Raw genomic sequence first — 20,859 nt, 5'->3', positions numbered from 1 at the left:
CGGGATGTCTGTTACAAGCAGGGGGGATATCACAACACACCCGGATTCACATGGGGAAGCCAACTTCCACCTTGAAACAGGTGACCATCTGAAATGACATCACAAAGCGCTCACCTGAGTTCCCCTAGAGATGAGGGGATGTCTGTTACAAGTAGGGGGGATATCACAACACACCAGGAGTCACAGCGGAAGCCAACCTCCACCATGAAACAGGTGACCATCTGAAATGACATCACAAAGCGCTCACCTGCGTTCCCCTGGAGGGGATGTCTGTTACAAGCAGGGGGTATATCACAACACACCAGGAGTCACAGCGGAAGCCAACCTCCACCTTGAAACAGGTGACCAACTGAAATGACATCACAAAGCGCTTACCTGAGTACCCCTGGAGAGGAGGGGATGTCTGTTACAAGTAGGGGGGATATAACAACACGCCAGGAGTCACAGCGGAAGCCAACCTCCACCATGAAACAGGTGACCATCTGAAATGACATCACAAAGCGCTCACCTGAGTTCCCCAGGTGAGGAGGGGATGTCTGTTACAAGCAGGGGTTATATCACAAAGCGCTCACCTGAGTTCCCCTGGAGAGGAGGGGATGTCTGTTACAAGCAGGGGTGATATCACAAAGCGCTCACCTGAGTTCCCCTGGAGAGGAGGGGATGTCTGTTACAAGCAGGGGGGATATCACAACACACCAGGAGTCACAGGGGAAGCCAACCTCCACCTTGAAACAGGTGACCAACAGAAATGACATCACAAAGCGCTCACGTGACTTCCCGTAGAGATGAGGGGATGTCTGTTACAAGTAGGGGGGATATAACAACACGCCAGGATTCACAGGGGAAGACCATCTCCACCTTGAAACAGGTGAACAACTGAAATGACATCACAAAGCGCTCACCTGAGTTCCCCTGGAGAGCAGGGGATCTCTGTTACAAGAAGGGGGGATATCACAACACAACAGGAGTCAGAGGGGAAGCCAACCTCCACCTTGAAACAGGTGACCACCTGAAATGACATCACAAAGCGCTCACCTGACTTCCCCTGGAGAGGAGGGTATGTCTTTTACAAGCAGGGGGGATATCACAACACACCAGGAGTCACAGGGGAAGCCTACCTCCACCTTGAAACAGGTGGCCATCTGAAATGACATCACAAAGCGCTCTCCTGAGTTCCCCTGGAGGGGATGTCTGTTACAAGCAGGGGGGATATCACAACACACCAGGAGTCACAGCGGAAGCCAACCTCCACCTTGAAACAGGTGACCATCTGAAATGACATCACAAAGCGCTCACCTGAGTTCCCCTGGAGAGGAGGGGATGTCTGTTACAAGCAGGGGTGATGTCACAAAGCGCTCACCTGAGTTCCCCTGGAGAGGAGGGGATGTCTGTTACAAGCAGGGGGGATATCACAACACACCAGGAGTCACAGGGGAAACCAACCTCCACCTTGAAACAGGTGACCAACTGAAATGACATCACAAAGCGCTCACCTGAGTTCCCCTAGAGATGAGGGGATGTCTGTTACAAGTAGGGGGGATATCACAACACACCAGGAGTCACAGCGGAAGCCAACCTCCACCATGAAACAGGTGACCATCTGAAATGACATCACAAAGCGCTCACCTGAGTTCCCCTGGAGAGGACGGGATGTCTGTTACAAGCAGGGGGGATATCACAACACACCCGGATTCACATGGGGAAGCCAACTTCCACCTTGAAACAGGTGACCATCTGAAATGACATCACAAAGCGCTCACCTGAGTTCCCCTAGAGATGAGGGGATGTCTGTTACAAGTAGGGGGGATATCACAACACACCAGGAGTCACAGCGGAAGCCAACCTCCACCATGAAACAGGTGACCATCTGAAATGACATCACAAAGCGCTCACCTGCGTTCCCCTGGAGGGGATGTCTGTTACAAGCAGGGGGTATATCACAACACACCAGGAGTCACAGCGGAAGCCAACCTCCACCTTGAAACAGGTGACCAACTGAAATGACATCACAAAGCACTCACCTGAGTTCCCCTGGAGAGCAGGGGATCTCTGTTACAAGCAGGGGGGATGTCACAAAGCGCTCACCTGAGTTCACCTGGAGAGGACGGGATGTCTGTTACAAGCAGGGGGGATATCACAACACACCAGGATTCACATGGGGAAGCCAACTTCCACCTTGAAACAGGAGACCTACTGAAATGACATCACAAAGCGCTCACCTGCGTTCCCCTGGAGGGGATGTCTGTTACAAGCAGGCGGGATATCACAACACACCAGGAGTCACAGGGGAAGCCAACCTCCACATTGAAACAGGTGACCAACTGAAATGACATCACAAAGTGCTCACCTGAGTTCCCCTGGAGAGCAGGGGATCTCTGTTACAAGCAGGGGGGATATCACAAAGCGCTCACCTGAGTTCCCCTGGAGAGGAGGGGATGTCTGTTACAAGTAGGGGGGATATCACAACACGCCAGGATTCACAGGGGAAGACAATCTCCACCTTGGAACAGGTGACCAACTGAAATGACATCACAAAGCGCTCACCTGAGTTCCCCTAGAGATGAGGGAATGTCTGTTATAAGCAGGGGGGATATCACAACACACCAGGATTCACATGGGGAAGCCAACTTCCACCTTGAAACAGGTGACCAACTGAAATGACATCACAAAGCGCTCACCTGCGTTCCCCTGGAGGGGATGTCTGTTACAAGCAGGCGGGATATCACAACACACCAGGAGTCACAGGGGAAGCCAACCTCCACATTGAAACAGGTGACCAACTGAAATGACATCACAAAGTGCTCACCTGAGTTCCCCTGGAGAGCAGGGGATCTCTGTTACAAGCAGGGGGGATATCACAAAGCGCTCACCTGAGTTCCCCTGGAGAGGAGGGGATGTCTGTTACAAGTAGGGGGGATATCACAACACGCCAGGATTCACAGGGGAAGACAATCTCCACCTTGGAACAGGTGACCAACTGAAATGACATCACAAAGCGCTCACCTGAGTTCCCCTAGAGATGAGGGAATGTCTGTTATAAGCAGGGGGGATATCACAACACACCAGGATTCACATGGGGAAGCCAACTTCCACCTTGAAACAGGTGACCAACTGAAATGACATCACGAAGGGCTCACCTGAGTTCCCCTAGAGATGAGGGGGTGTCAGTTACAAGCAGGGGGGATATCACAACACACCAGAAGTCACAGGGGAAGCCAACCTCCACCATGAAACAGGTGACCATCTGAAATGACATCCCAAAGCGCTCACCTGCGTTCCCCTGGAGGGGATGTCTGTTACAAGCAGGGGGGATATCACAACACACCAGGAGTCACAGCGGAAGCCAACCTCCACCTTGAAACAGGTGACCAACTGAAATGACATCACAAAGCGCTCACCTGAGTTCCCCTAGAGATGAGGGGATGTCTGTTACAAGTAGGGGGGATATCACAACACACCAGGAGTCACAGCGGAAGCCAACCTCCACCATGAAACAGGTGACCATCTGAAATGACATCACAAAGCGCTCACCTGAGTTCCCCTGGAGAGGACGGGATGTCTGTTACAAGCAGGGGGGATATCACAACACACCCGGATTCACATGGGGAAGCCAACTTCCACCTTGAAACAGGTGACCATCTGAAATGACATCACAAAGCGCTCACCTGAGTTCCCCTAGAGATGAGGGGATGTCTGTTACAAGTAGGGGGGATATCACAACACACCAGGAGTCACAGCGGAAGCCAACCTCCACCATGAAACAGGTGACCATCTGAAATGACATCACAAAGCGCTCACCTGCGTTCCCCTGGAGGGGATGTCTGTTACAAGCAGGGGGTATATCACAACACACCAGGAGTCACAGCGGAAGCCAACCTCCACCTTGAAACAGGTGACCAACTGAAATGACATCACAAAGCGCTTACCTGAGTACCCCTGGAGAGGAGGGGATGTCTGTTACAAGTAGGGGGGATATAACAACACGCCAGGAGTCACAGCGGAAGCCAACCTCCACCATGAAACAGGTGACCATCTGAAATGACATCACAAAGCGCTCACCTGAGTTCCCCAGGTGAGGAGGGGATGTCTGTTACAAGCAGGGGTTATATCACAAAGCGCTCACCTGAGTTCCCCTGGAGAGGAGGGGATGTCTGTTACAAGCAGGGGTGATATCACAAAGCGCTCACCTGAGTTCCCCTGGAGAGGAGGGGATGTCTGTTACAAGCAGGGGGGATATCACAACACACCAGGAGTCACAGGGGAAGCCAACCTCCACCTTGAAACAGGTGACCAACAGAAATGACATCACAAAGCGCTCACGTGACTTCCCGTAGAGATGAGGGGATGTCTGTTACAAGTAGGGGGGATATAACAACACGCCAGGATTCACAGGGGAAGACCATCTCCACCTTGAAACAGGTGAACAACTGAAATGACATCACAAAGCGCTCACCTGAGTTCCCCTGGAGAGCAGGGGATCTCTGTTACAAGAAGGGGGGATATCACAACACAACAGGAGTCAGAGGGGAAGCCAACCTCCACCTTGAAACAGGTGACCACCTGAAATGACATCACAAAGCGCTCACCTGACTTCCCCTGGAGAGGAGGGTATGTCTTTTACAAGCAGGGGGGATATCACAACACACCAGGAGTCACAGGGGAAGCCTACCTCCACCTTGAAACAGGTGGCCATCTGAAATGACATCACAAAGCGCTCTCCTGAGTTCCCCTGGAGGGGATGTCTGTTACAAGCAGGGGGGATATCACAACACACCAGGAGTCACAGCGGAAGCCAACCTCCACCTTGAAACAGGTGACCATCTGAAATGACATCACAAAGCGCTCACCTGAGTTCCCCTGGAGAGGAGGGGATGTCTGTTACAAGCAGGGGTGATGTCACAAAGCGCTCACCTGAGTTCCCCTGGAGAGGAGGGGATGTCTGTTACAAGCAGGGGGGATATCACAACACACCAGGAGTCACAGGGGAAACCAACCTCCACCTTGAAACAGGTGACCAACTGAAATGACATCACAAAGCGCTCACCTGAGTTCCCCTAGAGATGAGGGGATGTCTGTTACAAGTAGGGGGGATATCACAACACACCAGGAGTCACAGCGGAAGCCAACCTCCACCATGAAACAGGTGACCATCTGAAATGACATCACAAAGCGCTCACCTGAGTTCCCCTGGAGAGGACGGGATGTCTGTTACAAGCAGGGGGGATATCACAACACACCCGGATTCACATGGGGAAGCCAACTTCCACCTTGAAACAGGTGACCATCTGAAATGACATCACAAAGCGCTCACCTGAGTTCCCCTAGAGATGAGGGGATGTCTGTTACAAGTAGGGGGGATATCACAACACACCAGGAGTCACAGCGGAAGCCAACCTCCACCATGAAACAGGTGACCATCTGAAATGACATCACAAAGCGCTCACCTGCGTTCCCCTGGAGGGGATGTCTGTTACAAGCAGGGGGTATATCACAACACACCAGGAGTCACAGCGGAAGCCAACCTCCACCTTGAAACAGGTGACCAACTGAAATGACATCACAAAGCGCTCACCTGAGTTCCCCTGGAGAGCAGGGGATCTCTGTTACAAGCAGGGGGGATGTCACAAAGCGCTCACCTGAGTTCACCTGGAGAGGACGGGATGTCTGTTACAAGCAGGGGGGATATCACAACACACCAGGATTCACATGGGGAAGCCAACTTCCACCTTGAAACAGGAGACCTACTGAAATGACATCACAAAGCGCTCACCTGCGTTCCCCTGGAGGGGATGTCTGTTACAAGCAGGCGGGATATCACAACACACCAGGAGTCACAGGGGAAGCCAACCTCCACATTGAAACAGGTGACCAACTGAAATGACATCACAAAGTGCTCACCTGAGTTCCCCTGGAGAGCAGGGGATCTCTGTTACAAGCAGGGGGGATATCACAAAGCGCTCACCTGAGTTCCCCTGGAGAGGAGGGGATGTCTGTTACAAGTAGGGGGGATATCACAACACGCCAGGATTCACAGGGGAAGACAATCTCCACCTTGGAACAGGTGACCAACTGAAATGACATCACAAAGCGCTCACCTGAGTTCCCCTAGAGATGAGGGAATGTCTGTTATAAGCAGGGGGGATATCACAACACACCAGGATTCACATGGGGAAGCCAACTTCCACCTTGAAACAGGTGACCAACTGAAATGACATCACGAAGGGCTCACCTGAGTTCCCCTAGAGATGAGGGGGTGTCAGTTACAAGCAGGGGGGATATCACAACACACCAGAAGTCACAGGGGAAGCCAACCTCCACCATGAAACAGGTGACCATCTGAAATGACATCCCAAAGCGCTCACCTGCGTTCCCCTGGAGGGGATGTCTGTTACAGCAGGGGGGATATCACAACACACCAGGAGTCACAGCGGAAGCCAACCTCCACCATGAAACAGGTGACCATCTGAAATGACATCCCAAAGCGCTCACCTGCGTTCCCCTGGAGTGGATCTCTGTTACAAGCAGGGGGGATATCACAAAGCGCTCACCTGAGTTCCCATGGAGAGGAGGAGATGTCTGTTACAAGCGGGGGGGGGATATCACAACACAACAGGAGTCAGAGGGGAAGCCAACCTCCACCATGAAACAGGTGACCGTCTGAAATGACATCACAAAGCGCTCTCCTGAGTTCCCCAGGTGAGGAGGGGATGTCTGTTACAAGCAGGGGTTATATCACAAAGCGCTCACGTGAGTTCCCCTGGAGAGGTCGGGATGTCTGTTACAAGCAGGGGGGATATCACAACACAACAGGAGTCACAGGGGAAGGCAACCTTGACATTGTGACAGGTGACCAACAGAAATGACATCACAAAGCGCTCACTTGAGTTCCCCTAGAGATGAGGGGATGTCTGTTACAAGTAGGGGGGATATAACAACACGCCAGGAGTCACAGCGGAAGCCAACCTCCACCATGAAACTGGTGACCATCTGAAATGACATCACAAAGCGCTCACCTGAGTTCCCCTAGAGATGAGGGGATGTCTGTTACAAGTAGGGGGGATATAACAACACGCCAGGAGTCACAGCGGAAGCCAACCTCCACCTGGAAACAGGTGACCATCTGAAATGACATCACAAAGCGCTCACCTGAGTTCCCCTGGAGAGGAGGGGATGTCTGTTACAAGCAGGGGTGATGTCACAAAGCGCTCACCTGAGTTCCCCTGGAGAGGAGGGGATGTCTGTTACAAGCAGGGGTGATGTCACAAAGCGCTCTCCTGAGTTCCCCTGGAGGGGGTGTCTGTTACAAGCAGGGGGGATATCACAACACACCAGGAGTCACAGCGGAAGCCAACCTCCACCATGAAATAGGTGACCATCTGAAATGACATCACAAAGCACTCACCTGCGTTCCCCTGGAGGGGATGTCTGTTACAAGCAGGGGGGATATCACAACACACCAGGAGTCACAGCGGAAGCCAACCTCCACCTTGAAACAGGTGACCAACTGAAATGACATCACAAAGCGCTCACCTGAGTTCCCCTGGAGAGGAGGGTATGTCTGTTACAAGCAGGGGGGATATCACAACACACCAGGATTCACATGGGGAAGCCAACTTCTACCTTGAAACAGGTGACCAACTGAAATGACATCACGAAGTGCTCACCTGAGTTCCCCTAGAGATGAGGGGGTGTCAGTTACAAGCAGGGGGGATATCACAACACACCAGGAGTCACAGGGGAAGCCAACCTCCACCTTGAAACAGGTGACCAACTGAAATGACATCACAAAGCGCTCACCTGAGTTCCCCTAAAGATGAGGGGATGTCTGTTACAAGTAGGGGGGATATCACAACACACCAGGAGTCACAGCGGAAGCCAACCTCCACCATGAAACAGGTGACCATCTGAAATGACATCACAAAGCGCTCACCTGCGTTCCCCTGGAGGGGATGTCTGTTACAAGCAGGGGGTATATCACAACACACCAGGAGTCACAGCGGAAGCCAACCTCCACCTTGAAACAGGTGACCAACTGAAATGACATCACAAAGCGCTCACCTGAGTTCCCCTGGAGAGCAGGGGATCTCTGTTACAAGCAGGGGGGATGTCACAAAGCGCTCACCTGAGTTCACCTGGAGAGGACGGGATGTCTGTTACAAGCAGGGGGGATATCACAACACACCAGGATTCACATGGGGAAGCCAAATTCCACCTTGAAACAGGAGACCTACTGAAATGACATCACAAAGCGCTCACCTGCGTTCCCCGGGAGGGGATGTCTGTTACAAGCAGGCGGGATATCACAACACACCAGGAGTCACAGGGGAAGCCAACCTCCACATTGAAACAGGTGACCAACTGAAATGACATCACAAAGTGCTCACCTGAGTTCCCCTGGAGAGCAGGGGATCTCTGTTACAAGCAGGGGGGATATCACAAAGCGCTCACCTGAGTTCCCCTGGAGAGGAGGGGATGTCTGTTACAAGTAGGGGGGATATCACAACACGCCAGGATTCACATGGGGAAGCCAACTTCCACCTTGAAACAGGTGACCAACTGAAATGACATCACGAAGGGCTCACCTGAGTTCCCCTAGAGATGAGGGGGTGTCAGTTACAAGCAGGGGGGATATCACAACACACCAGAAGTCACAGGGGAAGCCAACCTCCACCATGAAACAGGTGACCATCTGAAATGACATCCCAAAGCGCTCACCTGCGTTCCCCTGGAGGGGATGTCTGTTACAGCAGGGGGGATATCACAACACACCAGGAGTCACAGCGGAAGCCAACCTCCACCATGAAACAGGTGACCATCTGAAATGACATCCCAAAGCGCTCACCTGCGTTCCCCTGGAGTGGATCTCTGTTACAAGCAGGGGGGATATCACAAAGCGCTCACTTGAGTTCCCCTAGAGATGAGGGGATGTCTGTTACAAGTAGGGGGGATATAACAACACGCCAGGAGTCACAGCGGAAGCCAACCTCCACCATGAAACAGGTGACCATCTGAAATGACATCACAAAGCGCTCACCTGAGTTCCCCTAGAGATGAGGGGATGTCTGTTACAAGTAGGGGGGATATAACAACACGCCAGGAGTCACAGCGGAAGCCAACCTCCACCTTGAAACAGGTGACCATCTGAAATGACATCACAAAGCGCTCACCTGAGTTCACCTGGAGAGGAGGGGATGTCTGTTACAAGCAGGGGTGATGTCACAAAGCGCTCACCTGAGTTCCCCTGGAGAGGAGGGGATGTCTGTTACAAGCAGGGGGGATATCACAACACACCAGGAGTCACAGGGGAAACCAACCTCCACCTTGAAACAGGTGACCAACTGAAATGACATCACAAAGCGCTCACCTGAGTTCCCCTAGAGATGAGGGGATGTCTGTTACAAGTAGGGGGGATATCACAACACACCAGGAGTCACAGCGGAAGCCAACCTCCACCATGAAACAGGTGACCATCTGAAATGACATCACAAAGCGCTCACCTGAGTTCCCCTGGAGAGGACGGGATGTCTGTTACAAGCAGGGGGGATATCACAACACACCCGGATTCACATGGGGAAGCCAACTTCCACCTTGAAACAGGTGACCATCTGAAATGACATCACAAAGCGCTCACCTGAGTTCCCCTAGAGATGAGGGGATGTCTGTTACAAGTAGGGGGGATATCACAACACACCAGGAGTCACAGCGGAAGCCAACCTCCACCATGAAACAGGTGACCATCTGAAATGACATCACAAAGCGCTCACCTGCGTTCCCCTGGAGGGGATGTCTGTTACAAGCAGGGGGTATATCACAACACACCAGGAGTCACAGGGGAAGCCAACCTCCACCTTGAAACAGGTGACCAACTGAAATGACATCACAAAGCGCTTACCTGAGTTCCCCTGGAGAGGAGGGGATGTCTGTTACAAGTAGGGGGGATATAACAACACGCCAGGAGTCACAGCGGAAGCCAACCTCCACCATGAAACAGGTGACCATCTGAAATGACATCACAAAGCGCTCACCTGAGTTCCCCAGGTGAGGAGGGGATGTCTGTTACAAGCAGGGGTTATATCACAAAGCGCTCACCTGAGTTCCCCTGGAGAGGAGGGGATGTCTGTTACAAGCAGGGGTGATATCACAAAGCGCTCACCTGAGTTCCCCTGGAGAGGAGGGGATGTCTGTTACAAGCAGGGGGGATATCACAACACACCAGGAGTCACAGGGGAAGCCAACCTCCACTTTGAAACAGGTGACCAACAGAAATGACATCACAAAGCGCTCACGTGACTTCCCCTAGAGATGAGGGGATGTCTGTTACAAGTAGGGGGGATATAACAACACGCCAGGATTCACAGGGGAAGACCATCTCCACCTTGAAACAGGTGAACAACTGAAATGACATCACAAAGCGCTCACCTGAGTTCCCCTGGAGAGCAGGGGATCTCTGTTACAAGAAGGGGGGATATCACAACACAACAGGAGTCAGAGGGGAAGCCAACCTCCACCTTGAAACAGGTGACCACCTGAAATGACATCACAAAGCGCTCACCTGACTTCCCCTGGAGAGGAGGGTATGTCTTTTACAAGCAGGGGGGATATCACAACACACCAGGAGTCACAGGGGAAGCCTACCTCCACCTTGAAACAGGTGGCCATCTGAAATGACATCACAAAGCGCTCTCCTGAGTTCCCCTGGAGGGGATGTCTGTTACAAGCAGGGGGGATATCACAACACACCAGGAGTCACAGCGGAAGCCAACCTCCACCTTGAAACAGGTGACCATCTGAAATGACATCACAAAGCGCTCACCTGAGTTCCCCTGGAGAGGAGGGGATGTCTGTTACAAGCAGGGGTGATGTCACAAAGCGCTCACCTGAGTTCCCCTGGAGAGGAGGGGATGTCTGTTACAAGCAGGGGGGATATCACAACACACCAGGAGTCACAGGGGAAACCAACCTCCACCTTGAAACAGGTGACCAACTGAAATGACATCACAAAGCGCTCACCTGAGTTCCCCTAGAGATGAGGGGATGTCTGTTACAAGTAGGGGGGATATCACAACACACCAGGAGTCACAGCGGAAGCCAACCTCCACCATGAAACAGGTGACCATCTGAAATGACATCACAAAGCGCTCACCTGAGTTCCCCTGGAGAGGACGGGATGTCTGTTACAAGCAGGGGGGATATCACAACACACCCGGATTCACATGGGGAAGCCAACTTCCACCTTGAAACAGGTGACCATCTGAAATGACATCACAAAGCGCTCACCTGAGTTCCCCTAGAGATGAGGGGATGTCTGTTACAAGTAGGGGGGATATCACAACACACCAGGAGTCACAGCGGAAGCCAACCTCCACCATGAAACAGGTGACCATCTGAAATGACATCACAAAGCGCTCACCTGCGTTCCCCTGGAGGGGATGTCTGTTACAAGCAGGGGGTATATCACAACACACCAGGAGTCACAGCGGAAGCCAACCTCCACCTTGAAACAGGTGACCAACTGAAATGACATCACAAAGCGCTCACCTGAGTTCCCCTGGAGAGCAGGGGATCTCTGTTACAAGCAGGGGGGATGTCACAAAGCGCTCACCTGAGTTCACCTGGAGAGGACGGGATGTCTGTTACAAGCAGGGGGGATATCACAACACACCAGGATTCACATGGGGAAGCCAACTTCCACCTTGAAACAGGAGACCTACTGAAATGACATCACAAAGCGCTCACCTGCGTTCCCCTGGAGGGGATGTCTGTTACAAGCAGGCGGGATATCACAACACACCAGGAGTCACAGGGGAAGCCAACCTCCACATTGAAACAGGTGACCAACTGAAATGACATCACAAAGTGCTCACCTGAGTTCCCCTGGAGAGCAGGGGATCTCTGTTACAAGCAGGGGGGATATCACAAAGCGCTCACCTGAGTTCCCCTGGAGAGGAGGGGATGTCTGTTACAAGTAGGGGGGATATCACAACACGCCAGGATTCACAGGGGAAGACAATCTCCACCTTGGAACAGGTGACCAACTGAAATGACATCACAAAGCGCTCACCTGAGTTCCCCTAGAGATGAGGGAATGTCTGTTATAAGCAGGGGGGATATCACAACACACCAGGATTCACATGGGGAAGCCAACTTCCACCTTGAAACAGGTGACCAACTGAAATGACATCACGAAGGGCTCACCTGAGTTCCCCTAGAGATGAGGGGGTGTCAGTTACAAGCAGGGGGGATATCACAACACACCAGAAGTCACAGGGGAAGCCAACCTCCACCATGAAACAGGTGACCATCTGAAATGACATCCCAAAGCGCTCACCTGCGTTCCCCTGGAGGGGATGTCTGTTACAGCAGGGGGGATATCACAACACACCAGGAGTCACAGCGGAAGCCAACCTCCACCATGAAACAGGTGACCATCTGAAATGACATCCCAAAGCGCTCACCTGCGTTCCCCTGGAGTGGATCTCTGTTACAAGCAGGGGGGATATCACAAAGCGCTCACCTGAGTTCCCATGGAGAGGAGGAGATGTCTGTTACAAGCGGGGGGGGGGATATCACAACACAACAGGAGTCAGAGGGGAAGCCAACCTCCACCATGAAACAGGTGACCGTCTGAAATGACATCACAAAGCGCTCTCCTGAGTTCCCCAGGTGAGGAGGGGATGTCTGTTACAAGCAGGGGTTATATCACAAAGCGCTCACGTGAGTTCCCCTGGAGAGGTCGGGATGTCTGTTACAAGCAGGGGGGATATCACAACACAACAGGAGTCACAGGGGAAGGCAACCTTGACATTGTGACAGGTGACAAACAGAAATGACATCACAAAGCGCTCACTTGAGTTCCCCTAGAGATGAGGGGATGTCTGTTACAAGTAGGGGGGATATAACAACACGCCAGGAGTCACAGCGGAAGCCAACCTCCACCATGAAACAGGTGACCATCTGAAATGACATCACAAAGCGCTCACCTGAGTTCCCCTGGAGAGGAGGGGATGTCTGTTACAAGCAGGGGGGATATCACAACACACCAGGAGTCACAGGGGAAGCCAACCTCCACCTTGAAACAGGTGACCAACAGAAATGACATCACAAAGCGCTCACGTGACTTCCCCTAGAGATGAGGGGATGTCTGTTACAAGTAGGGGGGATATAACAACACGCCAGGATTCACAGGGGAAGACCATCTCCACCTTGAAACAGGTGAACAACTGAAATGACATCACAAAGCGCTCACCTGAGTTCCCCTGGAGAGCAGGGGATCTCTGTTACAAGAAGGGGGGATATCACAACACAACAGGAGTCAGAGGGGAAGCCAACCTCCACCTTGAAACAGGTGACCACCTGAAATGACATCACAAAGCGCTCACCTGACTTCCCCTGGAGAGGAGGGTATGTCTTTTACAAGCAGGGGGGATATCACAACACACCAGGAGTCACAGGGGAAGCCTACCTCCACCTTGAAACAGGTGGCCATCTGAAATGACATCACAAAGCGCTCTCCTGAGTTCCCCTGGAGGGGATGTCTGTTACAAGCAGGGGGGATATCACAACACACCAGGAGTCACAGCGGAAGCCAACCTCCACCTTGAAACAGGTGACCATCTGAAATGACATCACAAAGCGCTCACCTGAGTTCCCCTGGAGAGGAGGGGATGTCTGTTACAAGCAGGGGTGATGTCACAAAGCGCTCACCTGAGTTCCCCTGGAGAGGAGGGGATGTCTGTTACAAGCAGGGGGGATATCACAACACACCAGGAGTCACAGGGGAAACCAACCTCCACCTTGAAACAGGTGACCAACTGAAATGACATCACAAAGCGCTCACCTGAGTTCCCCTAGAGATGAGGGGATGTCTGTTACAAGTAGGGGGGATATCACAACACACCAGGAGTCACAGCGGAAGCCAACCTCCACCATGAAACAGGTGACCATCAGAAATGACATCACAAAGCGCTCACCTGAGTTCCCCTGGAGAGGACGGGATGTCTGTTACAAGCAGGGGGGATATCACAACACACCCGGATTCACATGGGGAAGCCAACTTCCACCTTGAAACAGGTGACCATCTGAAATGACATCACAAAGCGCTCACCTGAGTTCCCCTAGAGATGAGGGGATGTCTGTTACAAGTAGGGGGGATATCACAACACACCAGGAGTCACAGCGGAAGCCAACCTCCACCATGAAACAGGTGACCATCTGAAATGACATCACAAAGCGCTCACCTGCGTTCCCCTGGAGGGGATGTCTGTTACAAGCAGGGGGTATATCACAACACACCAGGAGTCACAGCGGAAGCCAACCTCCACCTTGAAACAGGTGACCAACTGAAATGACATCACAAAGCGCTCACCTGAGTTCCCCTGGAGAGCAGGGGATCTCTGTTACAAGCAGGGGGGATGTCACAACACACCAGGATTCACATGGGGAAGCCAACTTCCACCTTGAAACAGGAGACCTACTGAAATGACATCACAAAGCGCTCACCTGCGTTCCCCTGGAGGGGATGTCTGTTACAAGCAGGCGGGATATCACAACACACCAGGAGTCACAGGGGAAGCCAACCTCCACATTGAAACAGGTGACCAACTGAAATGACATCACAAAGTGCTCACCTGAGTTCCCCTGGAGAGCAGGGGATCTCTGTTACAAGCAGGGGGGATATCACAAAGCGCTCACCTGAGTTCCCCTGGAGAGGAGGGGATGTCTGTTACAAGTAGGGGGGATATCACAACACGCCAGGATTCACAGGGGAAGACAATCTCCACCTTGGAACAGGTGACCAACTGAAATGACATCACAAAGCGCTCACCTGAGTTCCCCTAGAGATGAGGGAATGTCTGTTATAAGCAGGGGGGATATCACAACACACCAGGATTCACATGGGGAAGCCAACTTCCACCTTGAAACAGGTGACCAACTGAAATGACATCACGAAGGGCTCACCTGAGTTCCCCTAGAGATGAGGGGGTGTCAGTTACAAGCAGGGGGGATATCACAACACACCAGAAGTCACAGGGGAAGCCAACCTCCACCATGAAACAGGTGACCATCTGAAATGACATCCCAAAGCGCTCACCTGCGTTCCCCTGGAGGGGATGTCTGTTACAGCAGGGGGGATATCACAACACACCAGGAGTCACAGCGGAAGCCAACCTCCACCATGAAACAGGTGACCATCTGAAATGACATCCCAAAGCGCTCACCTGCGTTCCCCTGGAGTGGATCTCTGTTACAAGCAGGGGGGATATCACAAAGCGCTCACCTGAGTTCCCATGGAGAGGAGGAGATGTCTGTTACAAGCGGGGGGGGGATATCACAACACAACAGGAGTCAGAGGGGAAGCCAACCTCCACCATGAAACAGGTGACCGTCTGAAATGACATCACAAAGCGCTCTCCTGAGTTCCCCAGGTGAGGAGGGGATGTCTGTTACAAGCAGGGGTTATATCACAAAGCGCTCACGTGAGTTCCCCTGGAGAGGTCGGGATGTCTGTTACAAGCAGGGGGGATATCACAACACAACAGGAGTCACAGGGGAAGGCAACCTTGACATTGTGACAGGTGACCAACAGAAATGACATCACAAAGCGCTCACTTGAGTTCCCCTAGAGATGAGGGGATGTCTGTTACAAGTAGGGGGGATATAACAACACGCCAGGAGTCACAGCGGAAGCCAACCTCCACCATGAAACAGGTGACCATCTGAAATGACATCACAAAGCGCTCACCTGAGTTCCCCTAGAGATGAGGGGATGTCTGTTACAAGTAGGGGGGATATAACAACACGCCAGGAGTCACAGCGGAAGCCAACCTCCACCTGGAAACAGGTGACCATCTGAAATGACATCACAAAGCGCTCACCTGAGTTCCCATGGAGAGGAGGGGATGTCTGTTACAAGCAGGGGTGATGTCACAAAGCGCTCACCTGAGTTCCCCTGGAGAGGAGGGGATGTCTGTTACAAGCAGGGGGGATATCACAACACACCAGGAGTCACAGGGGAAACCAACCTCCACCTTGAAACAGGTGACCAACTGAAATGACATCACAAAGCGCTCACCTGAGTTCCCCTAGAGATGAGGGGATGTCTGTTACAAGTAGGGGGGATATCACAACACACCAGGAGTCACAGCGGAAGCCAACCTCCACCATGAAACAGGTGACCATCTGAAATGACATCACAAAGCGCTCACCTGAGTTCCCCTGGAGAGGACGGGATGTCTGTTACAAGCAGGGGGGATATCACAACACACCCGGATTCACATGGGGAAGCCAACTTCCACCTTGAAACAGGTGACCATCTGAAATGACATCACAAAGCGCTCTCCTGAGTTCCCCTGGAGGGGATGTCTGTTACAAGCAGGGGGGATATCACAACACACCAGGAGTCACAGCGGAAGCCAACCTCCACCATGAAATAAGTGACCATCTGAAATGACATCACAAAGCGCTCACCTGCGTTCCCCTGGAGGGGATGTCTGTTACAAGCAGGGGGGATATCACAACACACCAGGAGTCACAGCGGAAGCCAACCTCCACCTTGAAACAGGTGACCAACTGAAATGACATCACAAAGCGCTCACCTGAGTTCCCCTGGAGAGGAGGGTATGTCTGTTACAAGCAGGGGGGATATCACAACACACCAGGATTCACATGGGGAAGCCAACTTCTACCTTGAAACAGGTGACCAACTGAAATGACATCACGAAGTGCTCACCTGAGTTCCCCTAGAGATGAGGGGGTGTCAGTTACAAGCAGGGGGGATATCACAACACACCAGGAGTCACAGGGGAAGCCAACCTCCACCTTGAAACAGGTGACCAACTGAAATGACATCACAAAGCGCTCACCTGAGTTCCCCTGGGGAGGACGGGATGTCTGTTACAAGCAGGGGGGATATCACAACACACCAGGAGTCACAGGGGAAGCCAACCTCCACCTTGGAACAGGTGACCAACTGAAATGACATCACAAAGCGCTCACCTGAGTTCCCCTAGAGATGAGGGAATGTCTGTTATAAGCAGGGGGGATATCACAACACACCAGGATTCACATGGGGAAGCCAACTTCCACCTTGAAACAGGTGACCATCTGAAATGACATCACAAAGCGCTCTCCTGAGTTCCCCTGGAGGGGATGTCTGTTACAAGCAGGGGGGATATCACAACACACCAGGAGTCACAGCGGAAGCCAACCTCCACCATGAAACAGGTGACCATCTGAAATGACATCACAAAGCGCTCACCTGCGTTCCCCTGGAGGGGATGTCTGTTACAAGCAGGGGGGATATCACAACACACCAGGAGTCACAGCGGAAGCCAACCTCCACCTTGAAACAGGTGACCAACTGAAATGACATCACAAAGCGCTCACCTGAGTTCCCCTGGAGAGGAGGGTATGTCTGTTACAAGCAGGGGGGATATCACAACACACCAGGATTCACATGGGGAAGCCAACTTCCACCTTGAAACAGGTGACCAACTGAAATGACATCACGAAGGGCTCACCTGAGTTCCCCTAGAGATGAGGGGGTGTCAGTTACAAGCAGGGGGGATATCACAACACACCAGAAGTCACAGGGGAAGCCAACCTCCACCATGAAACAGGTGACCATCTGAAATGACATCACAAAGCGCTCACCTGCGTTCCCCTGGAGGGGATGTGTGTTACAGCAGGGGGGATATCACAACACACCAGGAGTCACAGCGGAAGCCAACCTCCACCATGAAACAGGTGACCATCTGAAATGACATCACAAAGCGCTCACCTGAGTTCCCCTGGAGGGGATGTCTGTTACATCAGGGGGGATATCACAACACACCAGGAGTCACAGCGGAAGCCAACCTCCACCATGAAACAGTTGACCATCTGAAATGACATCACAAAGCGCTCACCTGCGTTCCCCTGGAGGGGATGTCTGTTACAAGCAGGGGGGATATCACAACACACCAGGAGTCACAGGGGAAGCCAACCTCCACCTTGAAACAGGTGACCAACTGAAATGACATCACAAAGCGCTCACCTGAGTTCCCCTGGAGAGGAGGGTATGTCTGTTACAAGCAGGGGGGATATCACAACACACCAGGATTCACATGGGGAAGCCAACTTCCACCTTGAAACAGGTGACCAACTGAAATGACATCACAAAGTGCTCACCTGAGTACCCCTAGAGATGATTGGGTGTCAGTTACAAGCAGGGGGGATATCACAACACACCAGAAGTCACAGGGGAAGGCAACCTCCACCATGAAACAAGTGACCAACTGAAATGACATCACAAAGCGCTCACCTGAGTTCCCCTGGAGTGAAGGGATGTCTGTTACAAGCAGGGGGGATATCACAACACACCAGGAGTCACAGGGGAAGCCAACCTCCACCTTGAAACAGGTGACCAACTGAAATGACATCACAAAGCGCTCACCTGAGTTCCCCTGGAGAGCAGGGGATCTCTGTTACAAGCAGGGGGGATATCACAAAGCGCTCACCTGAGTTCCCCTGGAGAGGACGGGATGTCTGTTACAAGCAGGGGGGATATCACAACACACCAGGATTCACATGGGGAAGCCAACTTCCACCTTGAAACAGGAGACCTACTGAAATGACATCACAAAGCGCTCACCTGAGTTCCGCTAGAGAAGAGGTGATGTCTGTTACAAGCAGGGGGGATATCACAACACACCAGGAGTCACAGGGGAAGCCAACCTCCACATTGAAACAGGTGACCAACTGAAATGACATCACAAAGCGCTCACCTGAGTTCCCCTGGAGAGCAGGGGATCTCTGTTACAAGCAGGGGGGATATCACAAAGCGCTCACCTGAGTTCCCCTGGAGAGGAGGGGATGTCTGTTACAAGCAGGGGTGATATCACAAAGCGCTCACCTGAATTCCCCTGGAGAGGAGGGGATGTCTGTTACAAGCAGGGAGGATATCACAACACACCAGGAGTCACAGGGGAAGCCAACCTCCACCTTGAAACAACTGACCAACAGAAATGACATCACAAAGCGCTCACCTGAGTTCCCCTAGAGATGGGGGGATGTCTGTTACAAGTAGGGGGGATATCACAACACGCCAGGATTCACAGGGGAAGACAATCTCCACCTTGAAACAGGTGACCAACTGAAATGACATAACAAAGCGCTCACCTGAGTTCCCCTGGAGACCAGGGGATCTCTGTTATAAGAAGGGGGGATATCACAAAGCGCTCACCTGAGTTCCCATGGAGAGGAGGAGATGTCTGTTACAAGCAGGGGGGATATCACATCACAACAGGAGTCAGAGGGGAAGCCAACCTCCACCTTGAAACAGGTGACCACCTGAAATGACATCACAAAGCGCTCACCTGAGTTCCCCTGGAGAGGAGGGTATGTCTGATACAAGCAGGGGGGATATCACAACACACCAGGATTCACAAGGGGAAGCCAACTTCCACCTTGAAACAGGTGACCATCTGAAATGACATCACAAAGCGCTCTCCTGAGTTTCCCTGGAGGGGATGTCTGTTACAAGCAGGGGGGATATCACAACACACCAGGAGTCACAGCGGAAGCCAACCTCCACCATGAAACAGGTGACCATCTGAAATGACATCACAAAGCGCTCACCTGCGTTCCCCTGGAGGGGATGTCTGTTACAAGCAGGGGGGATATCACAACACACCAGGAGTCACAGCGGAAGCCAACCTCCACCTTGAAACAGGTGACCAACTGAAATGACATCACAAAGCGCTCACCTGAGTTCCCCTGGAGAGGAGGGTATGTCTGTTACAAGCAGGGGGGATATCACAACACACCAGGATTCACATGGGGAAGCCAACTTCCACCTTGAAACAGGTGACCAACTGAAATGACATCACAAAGTGCTCACCTGAGTTCCCCTAGAGATGAGGGGGTGTCAGTTACAAGCAGGGGGGATATCACAACACACCAGAAGTCACAGGGGAAGGCAACCTCCACCATGAAACAAGTGACCAACTGAAATGACATCACAAAGCGCTCACCTGAGTTCCCCTGGAGTGGAGGGGATGTCTGTTACAAGCAGGGGGGATATCACAACACACCAGGAGTCACAGGGGAAGCCAACCTCCACCTTGAAACAGGTGACCAACTGAAATGACATCACAAAGCGCTCACCTGAGTTCCCCTGGAGAGCAGGGGATCTCTGTTACAAGCAGGGGGGATATCACAAAGCGCTCACCTGAGTTCCCCTGGAGAGGACGGGATGTCTGTTACAAGCAGGGGGGATATCACAACACACCAGGATTCACATGGGGAAGCCAACTTCCACCTTGAAACAGGTGACCAACTGAAATGACATCACAAAGCGCTCACCTGAGTTCCCCTGGAGAGCAGGGGATCTCTGTTACAAGCAGGGGGGATATCACAAAGCGCTCACCTGAGTTCCCCTGGAGAGGACGGGATGTCTGTTACAAGCAGGGGGGATATCACAACACACCAAGAGTCACAGGGGAAGCCAACCTCCACATTGAAACAGGTGACCAACTGAAATGACATCACAAAGCGCTCACCTGAGTTCCCCTGGAGAGCAGGGGATCTCTGTTACAAGCAGGGGGGATATCACAAAGCGCTCACCTGAGTTCCCCTGGAGAGGTGGGGATGTCTGTTACAAGCAGCGGTGATATCACAAAGCGCTCACCTGAGTTCCCCTGGAGAGGAGGGGATGTCTGTTACAAGCAGGGGTGATATCACAACACACCAGGAGTCACATGGGGAAGCCAACTTCCACCTTGAAACAGGAGACCTACTGAAATGACATCACAAAGCGCTCACCTGAGTTCCCCTAGAGATGAGGGGATGTCTGTTACAAGTAGTGGGGATATCACAACA

The sequence above is a fragment of the Paroedura picta genome, chromosome 10 (genome assembly GCF_049243985.1).
Source record: "Paroedura picta isolate Pp20150507F chromosome 10, Ppicta_v3.0, whole genome shotgun sequence".
Classification (NCBI taxonomy): Eukaryota; Metazoa; Chordata; class Lepidosauria; order Squamata; family Gekkonidae; genus Paroedura; species Paroedura picta.
This window is presented reverse-complemented; position numbering follows the sequence as displayed.